The sequence below is a fragment of the Nycticebus coucang genome, chromosome 11, assembly GCF_027406575.1.
Source record: "Nycticebus coucang isolate mNycCou1 chromosome 11, mNycCou1.pri, whole genome shotgun sequence".
In the NCBI taxonomy this organism is placed as follows: domain Eukaryota; kingdom Metazoa; phylum Chordata; class Mammalia; order Primates; family Lorisidae; genus Nycticebus; species Nycticebus coucang.
Window position 1 is genome coordinate 46090970 of NC_069790.1, and position 12031 is coordinate 46103000.

The window sequence follows — 12031 nt, forward strand, 5'->3', positions numbered from 1 at the left end:
TATTTTTCTTTGCTATTCCTTTATCTTAGTTAAATATAACAATTCATTTCTTAAGACAAACTTTCATATCTTTGCAATACCCAGAGAAAGAACCAAGGTGCTATGTACAGCCATTCTGGTCCCAGAAAGCTACTCGGCATGTATATAAATTCACTAATGAACAGACACATTTGGGAAGGACATCATTTAACTTTCTCCACACTCTTACATAGTCCTCTGAAGTTTGTAACAAAAAAAAAAAAAAAAGCAACTATGAGCTGTATCTTATTTGATCTCTCATTAACACTTACCCCTGGGACCCCTCTCTCTCTTCCATTGGTTCACAGGTCACTGACAATCTCCTGGATTTATTTTTACCTGAACATATTTCACAGATCTGTTACCGGATTCTTTTTTTCTGTTTAGCAATTTTGAGATTTCCAGCATTTTATTCCAAGTTTCCACTATGGTTTGAATGCCCTTCTGTAACTCATACTGAGATTTAATTGCCACTGTAACAGTACTAAGATGTGTTTTTTTAAAAAGGTCATTACATTATGAGGCCTGGCCTCATGGGTGGATTAAGCCCATTATCATGGGGGATGGGCTAATTTTCTCAAAAATATATTGTTATATTTTGATTCAGACAAAAGCTTGATAACTAGGATCTACAGAGAACTCAAATTAATAAACATGAAAAGAGCCAACAATCCCTTAGATCACTGGGCAAGAGAGATGAATAGAACCTTCTCTAAAGAAGACAGATGAATGGCTAACAAACATATGAAAAAATGCTCATCATTCCTAATCATGAGAGAAATGCAAATAAAAACTACCCTGAGACATTATCTAACCCCAGTGAGAATGGCTTTCATCACAAAGTCTCAAAATTTCAGATGCTGGCATAGATGTGGAGAGAAGGGAACACTTTGACACTGCTGGTGGGACTGCAAACTAATACAATCTTTTTGGAAGGCAGTATAGAGAACCCTCAAAGAATTCAAGCTAGACCTCCCATTTGATCCTGCAATCCCATTACCGGGCATCTACCCAGAAGGAAAAAAAATCCTTTTACCACAGGGACACTTGCACTAGACTGTTTATTGCAGCTCAATTTACAATTGCCAAAATGTGGAAACAGTCTAAATTCCCTCCAACCCAGGAATGGATTAACAAGCTGTGGTATGTGTATATCATGGAATACTATTCAGCACTAAAAAAAATGGAGACTTTACATCCTTTTTATTAACCTGGGTAGTTGTGGAACACATTATTCTTAGTAAAGCATCACAAGAATGGAGAAACAAGAATCCTATGTACTCAATTCTGATACGAGGACACTTAAGGTCCTAGTACACAGTGGGGGTGAGGGATGGGGAGAGCTGAGAAAGGGAAGGAGTGGGGAGGGTACAAGGGATGTGATACACCTTCTGGGGGCAGGACACAATTATAAAGGGTCCTGTTCTAACAAAGGCAATCAGTGTAACCTGGTTCTGTGTACCCTCAATGAATCCCCAAAAATAATAAAAAAAGGCCTCAAAAGATTAATACAATTGATAAATCCTTACACCAAGATAAACTAAGTAAAAGAGAAAACTCAAGTTACAAATATTAAAAATCCGAGATGACATATCACTATGAAGCTTACACATAGTGAATGGATATTAAGGGTGGACCATAAACGACTCTGAGCCAATATATTCAATACATGACATGTAATGAACACACTTCTTAAAAAACATAACTTGTCAAACTGATTTAAGAAGAAATAGAAAATAATAATAGCCTCATATCTATTACAGAAATTGAATTTATAATTCAAGATGTTCCCCAAAAGAAAAAAAATATATTGTTATAAAGTCAGCCTGGCCCTTTGTACTTTCTCATTCGCTTACAGTTGCTTGCCCTTTCTCTCCTGCTGGGAGAGAACCCAAGAAGACCCTCATCAGATATTTTTGACCTCTGGAATTGTAAGAAATAAGTTTTTTTTTTTTTTTTTTTTTAAGTGACCTAGTCACAGCATTCAGTTATAGAAACAGAAAACAGACCAGGAAAACCTCTTTTCTTTCATGTCACTTACTTATCTATTAACTGCATTCCATGCTCGTGGCTTCGTTGATGCCTATACACAGAACTCTCACTTTAGTTCTCTATTATTTCATAACACGCCATCCCCAAACTTGGTAGCTTGAAACAATGACTATTTTATCTCTCACCATTCTTGGTATTGACCAGACTAAACTGGGTTACTTCCTTAATATAAAATTGGATTTGGTTATATCTTCTGTAGGTGCAATTGTGCTGGGACAGCCAAGATTTCCCATTCATATGGCTGGAATTTGATCCTGGTTATCATCAAAGAGTTCAGCTGAGACTGTTAATTGATACATCAACTTGCATGCTATACATGTGGCTTGGGGTTCCCAAAGCATGGTGGCTGAGTTCAAAGAAGGGTTCTAAGACTGAGCAATCATAGAGGGTGGAAATAGAAGCTGCAAGTTCCCTTTAAAAGTAACTGGTGTATTGTCCCTTGTTCCACATCTTATTTGTTAAGCTATCATAGGTCAACCCAGATTTAAAAGGGAAGGAAAAGAAACTCGGAATGTTTGATAAAAGAGTAATAAAAAGGTTTTGGTCATCTTTAGTCCACCATAGTTACAATTCAGCCATAAATTATTTCAATTAATTCTATATGAAAAATACCTTCACCTTTGCCCATGACCCTCAAAGTCTCATCCCACTGTTAACATATGTTCAAAGTCCATCATCTCTAAACCAGATCCCAGTATGGATGAGGCTTCTAGGCTCCTCTTGATATAAGAATTATGAACTAGAAGAGTAGATATTTGACCCCCACTAACTCAATATACAATATTGAAACAAAGACACTAGAATTTAATTGACACATCCATTCAAAACGCTGAGTGGCAAATAGTAGTTTGGGTGAGCACATGTCAATTCCTTGATTAGGGCTTCTTGCTTCTTCCAGATTTCTTGGATTGATTATGCCTCTTGGTTTTATGTACTGGGATTCCGGCCCTTTTATTTGGGTCATCCTTTTTCCTAGGACACATTCCACCTATGCAGCCCTTCTTAGGCTGTGTTCTTTTTATTGGAAATTGGAGATTCCTAAAGACCTCTTAACTTTGAACTATCTCTGTACCCTTTAGTACAAACTGGTTTAATCCCCGTTGAAACTTCATGGTATTCCTGAGGGTCAAAATAGGATCTCTTTTCTTAGACAAAGATGACACAGAAATTTCCTTGGAAAAGAGCCCTTTCTACCTTAGGCAGAAAATTAGAAGCTCCATCACCTAGAAGAAAGTTTCAAAGAGGCATATCCGAGGTTTTAACCAATGTCAAATCTTTCTGAATTTTTCATAATTTTTTTATAGCCACATACTGAGATTTTGACTCTGAATTTGCATATTTACTAGTAAGGTCTTATAAGTGATCTTTGTCCTAAAGTCACTTCCTATGTTGAGAGTCTTTTGCTAGGGCAGACTGGGAATAAGAAAAATTCCCAAGTCCTGGCTAAGAAATATTTCTTCTAGTTTCTGTTTGAAATGTAAAAATTCATTTTTTTAGCTCTCTTCTCTAAATGTACCTTATTTTATTCCGGTAAAGATGTTGGAGCTTCAGTATTGTTCCAGCTAAGTAACTCAGTGAAATCCACAAATTTATTTGGTTTATTTTCTATTTTTCATGTTTCCATAGGAAACAAAAATCACCCTTATCTATCCTCAAATAGTATTTTTTTCTATTTTTTCTTCTTCTTCTTCTTTTTTTTTTTTTCCTAGCAACCCACTCTAGATGCTTTTGTCTTCTACCTGTTCTCTAGCCCCAAAGTTAATGTCAAACGTTTTAAGTTTTACTAATTTCTGTTTGAGTTGTCTATTATCGAGGATCTATAGAAAAATTAGTGGTCTAAGACAACAAACATTAATTTTCTCACTTGATGTTGTGGATTGATTAGCTTCAGCCAGGCAGTTCTTCTGCTCAATTGCTCTGTAACATCTAAGCTGGCTCATTCATATGGCTGATACTTAATGCTGCATTTTGTCTGCAACAGCTGGAGCTGTCAATTAAGACTCAATATCTATTTAGCCTCTGGTTTCCAGGGGAAAGTGTCTCAAGTGTGAGAATTTTGGAACAGGAAGCAATACTTTTAAAGGCTGAGCTTGGAACTATCCCATCACTTTCACATCATTTTATTAAGACATCATAGGGCCAGCTCACATTTACGGGGAAAAATAAACTCTATTTCATGATTGCTAGAGTGACAACTTGTGGCCATCTTTAATCTGTCACAACTCACAATGCTGCGTAACAAGATATTTCTCTTGAGCTCCAGACTTGCATAGCTTACTCCTACTTGACATATATATTTGGATGCTTCTCAGATAGGAGGGTCGACTTCATGAACATTTAACACATGTGATCACACAGGGTCTTATGTTTAGAGGACACCACACTTGGTCTGTTATTGCTGTCTTGAAATTATTCATAATTTTTAACAAGGAGCTCAGCATTTTCATGTAAAATGGGCCACATATATTATGTATCCAATCCTGACTTCTAGCACAAAGGCAACCTCCTCCTTCCTAGGTGCTCTTTATCTAATGAAATGAGACTGTATCTCCCACCTTTATCTGTAAACTTCAGTGCCAGCTTTGAATTCTTAATTTTTGTTTTCAAAGCAATTTGAGTACTCTTTGTTATTATATTTATAATATATAGAATTACTTGTTCAAAATCTGTCTTCATCTCAACTGTGGATTTATCATCTCATAAGGCAAAGGACCTGTTTACTCTATTCATCTCATCCTTCTAGCATTTATCAAGAACATTGCCATATTAAAAATAATTTGGAATTAATGTAGAAAAATGGATGAGTAAAGGCACATGTGAGATTTTAAGTAAGACTAGAGTACTTTTGGGGTAAAAACACAAGACACACAGAATATATAATGGAAATAAGTTTATGTTTTCTTCAGAAATCATCGTAAAGGTAATTCTTGTTGGACTTTATGACATGGCAACCCTGGTGGCTCTGAGGGAAGCCAACTTTATTTCATGATAATACTTACGACACTATAATTTTTTTATTTTTATTTCAAATTAATATGAAAATACACATTTTAAGTTATATTTTTCTCACTTCCAAGGTAAAGTTCAAGTTGTAGAAGAGCCCCTCACCTAGGAGGTGTGCTGAACAACTTCACATTACACTATAAGTTTTATTTTTGGCTTTTATGCCAAAAAATGGTAAGTCAGTAAACTGACCATTATTTGAGGCAAGGATTTTAAATATAGGAGGATATTCAAAAGTTTGGAGATGGAAGTATATTTATGGATGATGACAAATTAATTACATAGTGCATAGAGAAGGGAGAACTGGAAAACAAGTTTACTAAATCCACTTGTATTGTTCCAGTGATAATTATGCAAAATAACAGAAATCTTTGTAATGGGAAAAGTTATATGAGTCTGAAAAACCTAGAAGTGGGACAGAAAAGTGAATGAACATGGGCAATAAGACTCAAATGGTTAGAGAAGAAACTGATTTCTAACAGAGAATGTTAAAATTTGAGAGGGCTACATAGGTATTTGACACTAAGGATTGTACCTCTTTGAGTAAAGACTGTTGGCGTCAAAGTTTTAGCTCTGTTGCAGGCAACAGATGGATGCTTTTCTGATTTCTTTTCTCATCGAGTCTGAAAGGGATGACACAATATGGCATGCTTTATGAGTCCCTAGGTTATTTAAACTCTCTTTAAGACTGTGTTTTTGAATAGAAATTCTATTATCATCATTAAAATAAGAAAAAGGAAGCTTTATTATTGTGTTCTAATTCAACTCACTCTTATCCTTAGTTCATCATACAAACATGTAATTTTGACAATATTCCTCTGCCATGTGCATTAATGCATTAATCTATTACTTTCAGTTTGTACATGTTTGCTTTCCTAATGTTAGCTATGACTGAATCATGGTCAATTTTTCTTATTTTTCTCCTCCCTCCCTCCCTCCTTCTCTCCCTCCCTCCCATCCTTCCTTCCTTCCATCTTTCATTGTTTTTCACTTTTTTCTTCTTTTGAATATATGCTGCCTTCTTCTCTGTAAGTAACATACGTTTTTCTTTGTCCCATTCTCCTTTCTTCTTTAAAATTTTTGTTTATTTTAATATATTTATAAGGCCTAAGGTTTTATTTTGTTACATGGATGGATTGTGCTCAGCCAAAGTCAGGGCTTTTAGTGTACCTGTTACCAGAATAAAGTACAATGTACCTGATAGGTAGAATTTTATCTCTTACCACTCTGCCACACTTCTTAGTTTTCCATGTCCATTACACCACTTTACGTCCCCATATACCCCTTGTTTAGCTCCCACTTATAAGTGAGAGCATGTAGTATTTGTTTTTCCATTTCTGAGATATTTCACATAGGATAATGGTCCCTAGTTTCATTTAAGTTGCTGAAGAAGATTATTTTGTTATTTCTTAAGGCTGGGTAGTACTCCATGGTGGGGGGGGGCGTGTATGTATGAGTATATACTATACACACACACACTTATCAGATGATGATAATTATATTAATTCCATAATTGGAATTACAATTTGTAATTGTAAACTGAACTGCCATAACTATCCGGGTGCAGGTGTCCTTTTTATAAAATGCCTGCTATTCCTCTGTGTTGATACCCAGTCGTGATATTGCTGGATCAAATGGAAGATCTACTCTTAGTCTGTGAGGAATCTTCCTGCTGTTTTTCATAGAGATTATACCAGTTTCTATTTACACCAACGGTGTATAAGCATTCAATTTTTACTGCATCTCTACTAGCATCTATCATTTTTTGACTTTTTTTTTTTTGAGACAGAGTCTCACTATGTCACCCTCAGTAGAGTACTATGGTGTCACAGCTCACAGCAATCTCTAACACTTGGGCTCTAGCTATTCTCTTGCCCCAGTCTCCCAAGTAGCTGGGACTACAGGTGCCTGCCATAATGCCCAGCTATTTTTGTTGTGGTAGTTGTAGTTGTAGTTGTCATTGTTGTTTAGCTGACTTAGGCCGGGTTTGAAGCCACCAGCCTCGGTATATGTGGCTGGCGCCCTAACTGCTGAGCTACGGGCACTGAGCCCATGTTTTGACTTTTTAATATTGGCTATGCTGATAAGGTAAGGTGGCATCTTATTGTGGTTTTAATTTTCATTTCACTGATGAATAGTGATGTTGAACATATTTTTGCATGTTTTTTTGCCATTGTATATCCTCTTTTGATAAAAAATCAGTTCTCTTCTGTTGCTTGATTTTTGATGGAGTTATTTATTTTTTCCCTGCTAATTTGTTTGAGTGTAGATTATGGATATTAGCCCTCTTTTTTAGATGTACAGTTTGTGGATATTTTCTCCCATTCTGTATGCTGTGTATTGATTCTTTTGATTATTTACTTTGCCAGGCAGAAATTGTTAGTTTAATTAAATCCCATTTATTCAGTTTTGTTGCTGCTGTATTTACTTTTGAGGGCTTTTCGCAAATTCTTTGGCTAAGCCAATGTCCAGAAGTTTTTCGTATATGTTCTTCTAGAATATTTATGATTTCAGGTTTACATTTAAGTCTTTATCCTAATTTGAGTTAATTTTTGCATATGGTGAGAGAGGTAGGGATCCAGTTTTATTCTTCTGTATGTGGCTATCCAGTTTTTCCAGCACCATTTATTAAACAGGGTATCCTTTCCCCAGTGTATGTTTTCCCACTCGTTTACCTTGAGTCTTTGAGAATCTTTGAGAGTTAAATGTGTTTCTTAGAGACAGCATATATTTGAGTTGTGTGGGCTTTTTTTAAAATCCATTCTGCCAATCTGTATCTTTTAAGTGTGACATTTAGACCACTTACATTCAATGTTAGTATTAATTTGTGAGATACTATTATGGTCATCACATTGACTGTCGCTTACATGCTTTTTCTTCCTGGTATTAGTGTTTTATGAGATGTGTGAGTTTGAACTTAGGATTTTTTTACACTTCTGCGTAGTGATTGTTCCACCTCTAAAAGACTTGTAAGTATTTCCTATAGAACAGGTGTAGTGGTGACAAATTCCCCTTTGTGTCTATTTGTCTGGAAAAGACTTTGTTTCTCCTTTATTTATGAAATTTAGTTTTGCAGAATGCAAAATTCTAGGCTGAAAATGATTCTGTTTAAGAAAATCAAAAAGGGGGTCCTAATTCCTTTGGCTTTTATAATTTCTGCTGAGAAGGCTGCCATTAGATTGATGGATTTTCCTTAGTAAATTACATGATGCTTTTGTCTTGCAGCTTGGAGGATTGTCTCCTTCACGTTGACTTTGGTCCTAGTGATGACTATATGCCTTGGTGATGTCCTATTTATCATGAGTATTTCAGGTGTTCAATGATTTTCTTGTGTCTAGATGCCTAAATCTCATACGATACCAAGAAAAATTTCCTCCTCCATTATTCCTTCAAATAGGTTTTTCATTGGTTTTGTTTTACATTCTTCCTTAGGGATAGCTATGATTCTTGTCATTGTTTGCTTTACATAATTCCTTATTTTAAAGAGATATTATTCATTTTTCTTGATTCTTTTTTCTTTATTTTATTATTTTTATTATTAAATCATAGCTGTGTACATTAATGTGATCATTGGGCACCATACACTGGTTTTATAAACAGTTTAACACATTTTCATCACACTGGTTAACATAGCCTTCCTGGCATTTTCTCAGTTATTGCGTTAAGACATTTATATTCTACATTTACTAAGTTTCATATGTACCCTTATAAGATGCACCGCAGGTGTAATCCCAACAACCACCTTCCCTCCGCCCATCCTCCCCCCTCCCTCCCCTCCCACTCCACCTTCCCCATAGTCTTAGGTTATAACTGGGTTATAGCTTTCATATGAAAGCCATAAATTAGTTTCATAGTAGGGCTGAGTACATTGGATACATTTTCTTCCATTCTTGAGGTACTTTACTAAGAAGAATATGTTCCAGCTCCATCCATGTAAACATGAAACAGTAAAGTCTCCATCTTTCTTGAAGGCTGCATAATATTCCATGGTGTACATATACCACAATATATTAATCTATTCATGGATCAATGGGCACTTGGGCTTTTTCCATGACTTATCAATTATGAATTGGGCTGCAGTAAACATTCTGGTACAAATATCTTTGTTACAATGTGATTTTTGGTCTTCTGGGTATATACCTAGTAGATGAATTATAGGATTGAATGGCAGATCTATTTTTAGATCTCTAAGTGTTCTCCAAACATCTTTCCAAAAGGAATGTATTAATTTGCATTCCCACCAGCAGTGTAGAAGTGTTCCCTTTTCTCCACATCCACACCAACATCTCTGGTCTTGGGACTTTGTGACTTGGGCTAACCTTACTGGAGTTACATGGTATCTCAAGGTAGTTTTCATTTGCATTTCTCTGATGATTAAAGATGATGAGCATTTTTTCATATGTCTGTAGGCCGTGCTCCTGCCTTCTCCAGAGAAGTTTCTCTTAAAGTCCCTTGCCCAGCCTGTGATGGGATCACTTGTTCTTTTCTTGCTTATATGTTTGAGTTCTCTGTGGATTCTGGTCATTAAACTTTTGTCAGAGACATAACCTACAAATATCTTCTCCCACTCTGAGGGCTGTCTGCTTGCTTTACTTACTATGTTCTTGGCTTTGCAGAAGATTTTTAGTTTGAGCAGGTCCCAGTAGTGTATTTTTGAAGCTGCTTCAATTGCCCGGGGGGGTCCTCCTCATGAAATACTCGCCCAGATAGATTTTTTCAAGGGTTTTCCCTGCACTTACTTCTAGTATTTTTATAGTTTCATGTCTTAAGTTTAAATATTTAACCCAGTGAGAGTCTATCTTAGTTAATGGTGAAAGGAATGGGGCCAATTTTAGTCTTCTACAGGTTGCCAGCCAGTTCACCCAGCAGTATTTGTTAAATAAGGAATCTTTTCGCCACTGAATGTTTTTAATTGGCTTGTCAAACATCAAATGATGGTAAGTAGCTGGACTCATCTCTTTGTTCTCTAGTATATTCCTGAGATTTACTTCTCTGTTTTTATGCCAGTACTATGCTGTTTTAATCACTATCGATTTATAGTATAGTCTGAGGTCAGGTAGCGTGATTCCTCCTGCTTTGCTTTTATTTCTGAGTAATGTCTGGGCTATTTAAGGTTTTTTTCTGATTCCATATAAAACAAAGTATTATTTTTTCAAGATCTTTAAAGTATGACAGTGGAGCTTTAATAGGGATTGCATTAAAATTGTAAATTAATTTGGGTTGTATGGAAATTTTAACAATGTTGATTCTTCCCAGCAATGGGCAGGGTATGTTTTTCCATTTGTTAATATTTTCAGCTATTTATTTTCTTAGAGTTTCATATTCTCTTTATTGAGATCTTTCATGTCCTTTGTTAGATAAACTCCCAAATATTTCTTCTTTGGCACTACTGCTAATGAAATAGAGTCCTTAACTGTTTTTTCAGCTTGACTATTGTTGGTATATATAAAGGCTACTGATTTATGAATGTTGATTTTGTAAACTGAGACACTGCTGTATTTCTTGATCACTTCTAAGAGTTTTGTAGTAGAATCCCTGGTGTTTTCCAGGTGTACGATCATCTCATCTGCGAAGAGCGAAAGTTTGATCTCTTCTGACCCTATATGGATACCCTAGAACGCCTTTTCTTGCCTAATTGTGATGACCAAAACTTCCATTACAATGTTAAAGAGAAGTGGAGACAATGGGCAGCCTTGTCTGGTTCCTGATCTGAGTGGAAATGATTTCAATTTAACTCCATTCAATAGGATATTGGCTGTGGGATTGCTGTAGATGGCCTCTATCAGTTTAAGAAATGTCCCCTCTATACCAATTTTCGTAAGTGTTCTGATCATGAAGGGATGCTGCATATTATCAAAAGCTTTTTCTGCATCAATTGAGAGAATCATATGGTCTTTGTTTTTTAATTTGATTATGTGCTGAATTATAATTATAGATTTATGTATATTGAAGCAGTCTTGAGACCCTGGGATAAAACAGACTTGGTCATGATGTATAATTTGTTTGATGTGTTGCTGGATTCTGTTTGTTAGGATCTTGTTGAATATTTTTACATCTATATTCGTTAGTGTCTGTAATTTTCTTTTCTTGTTGGGTCTTTTCCTGGTTTGGTGATCAGGGTGATGTTTGCTTCTCAGAACGTGTTGGGTAGTCTTCCTTCTTTTTCTATATTTTGGAACAGGTTGAGTAATAAAGGTACTAGTTACTCTTTAAAGGTTTGATGGAATTCTGACGTGAAGCCATCTGGTCCCATTCTTTTTAGGGAGATTTTGTATGGTTGATGCTATTTCAGAACTTGATATGGGCCTGTTCAACATTTCCACTTGATTCTGGCTAAGTCTTGGAAGATGATGTGCTTCCAAGTATTGGTCAATTTCCTTCTGATTTTCATATTTCTGATAATAATTTTTTTGTAATATTCATTATGGATTTTTTGGATTTCTGAGGAGTCTGTTTTTATTTCATCTTTGTCATTTCTGATTGATGAAATTAGAGATTTTACTCTTTTTTTCCTGTTTAGGTTAGCAGAGGTTTATCTATTTTATTGACCTTTTCAAAAAACCAACTTTTTGATTTATTCATCTGTTGTATAATTCCTTGTTTTCAATTTCATTTAATTCTGCTCTAATTTTGGTTATTTCTTTTCTTCTACTGGGTTTGGGGTCGGAAGGTTCTTCCTTTTCCAGTTGCTTGAGATGTCCCATTAAGTTATTAACTTCCTCTCCTCCATTCTCTTGAGGAAGGCTTGCAGTGCTATAAATTTCCCTCTTAGGACTGCCTTTGAGGTATCCCAGATGTTCTGATAATTTGTGTCTTCATTGTCATTTTGTTCCAAAAATTTGGCAATTTTCTTCTTAATCTCATCTCTGACCCAGCTATCATTCAGCATCAGGTTATTTAACTTCCATGTTTTTGTATGAGTATGCAGATTCCTGTTTTTACTGAGTTCAAATTTTAT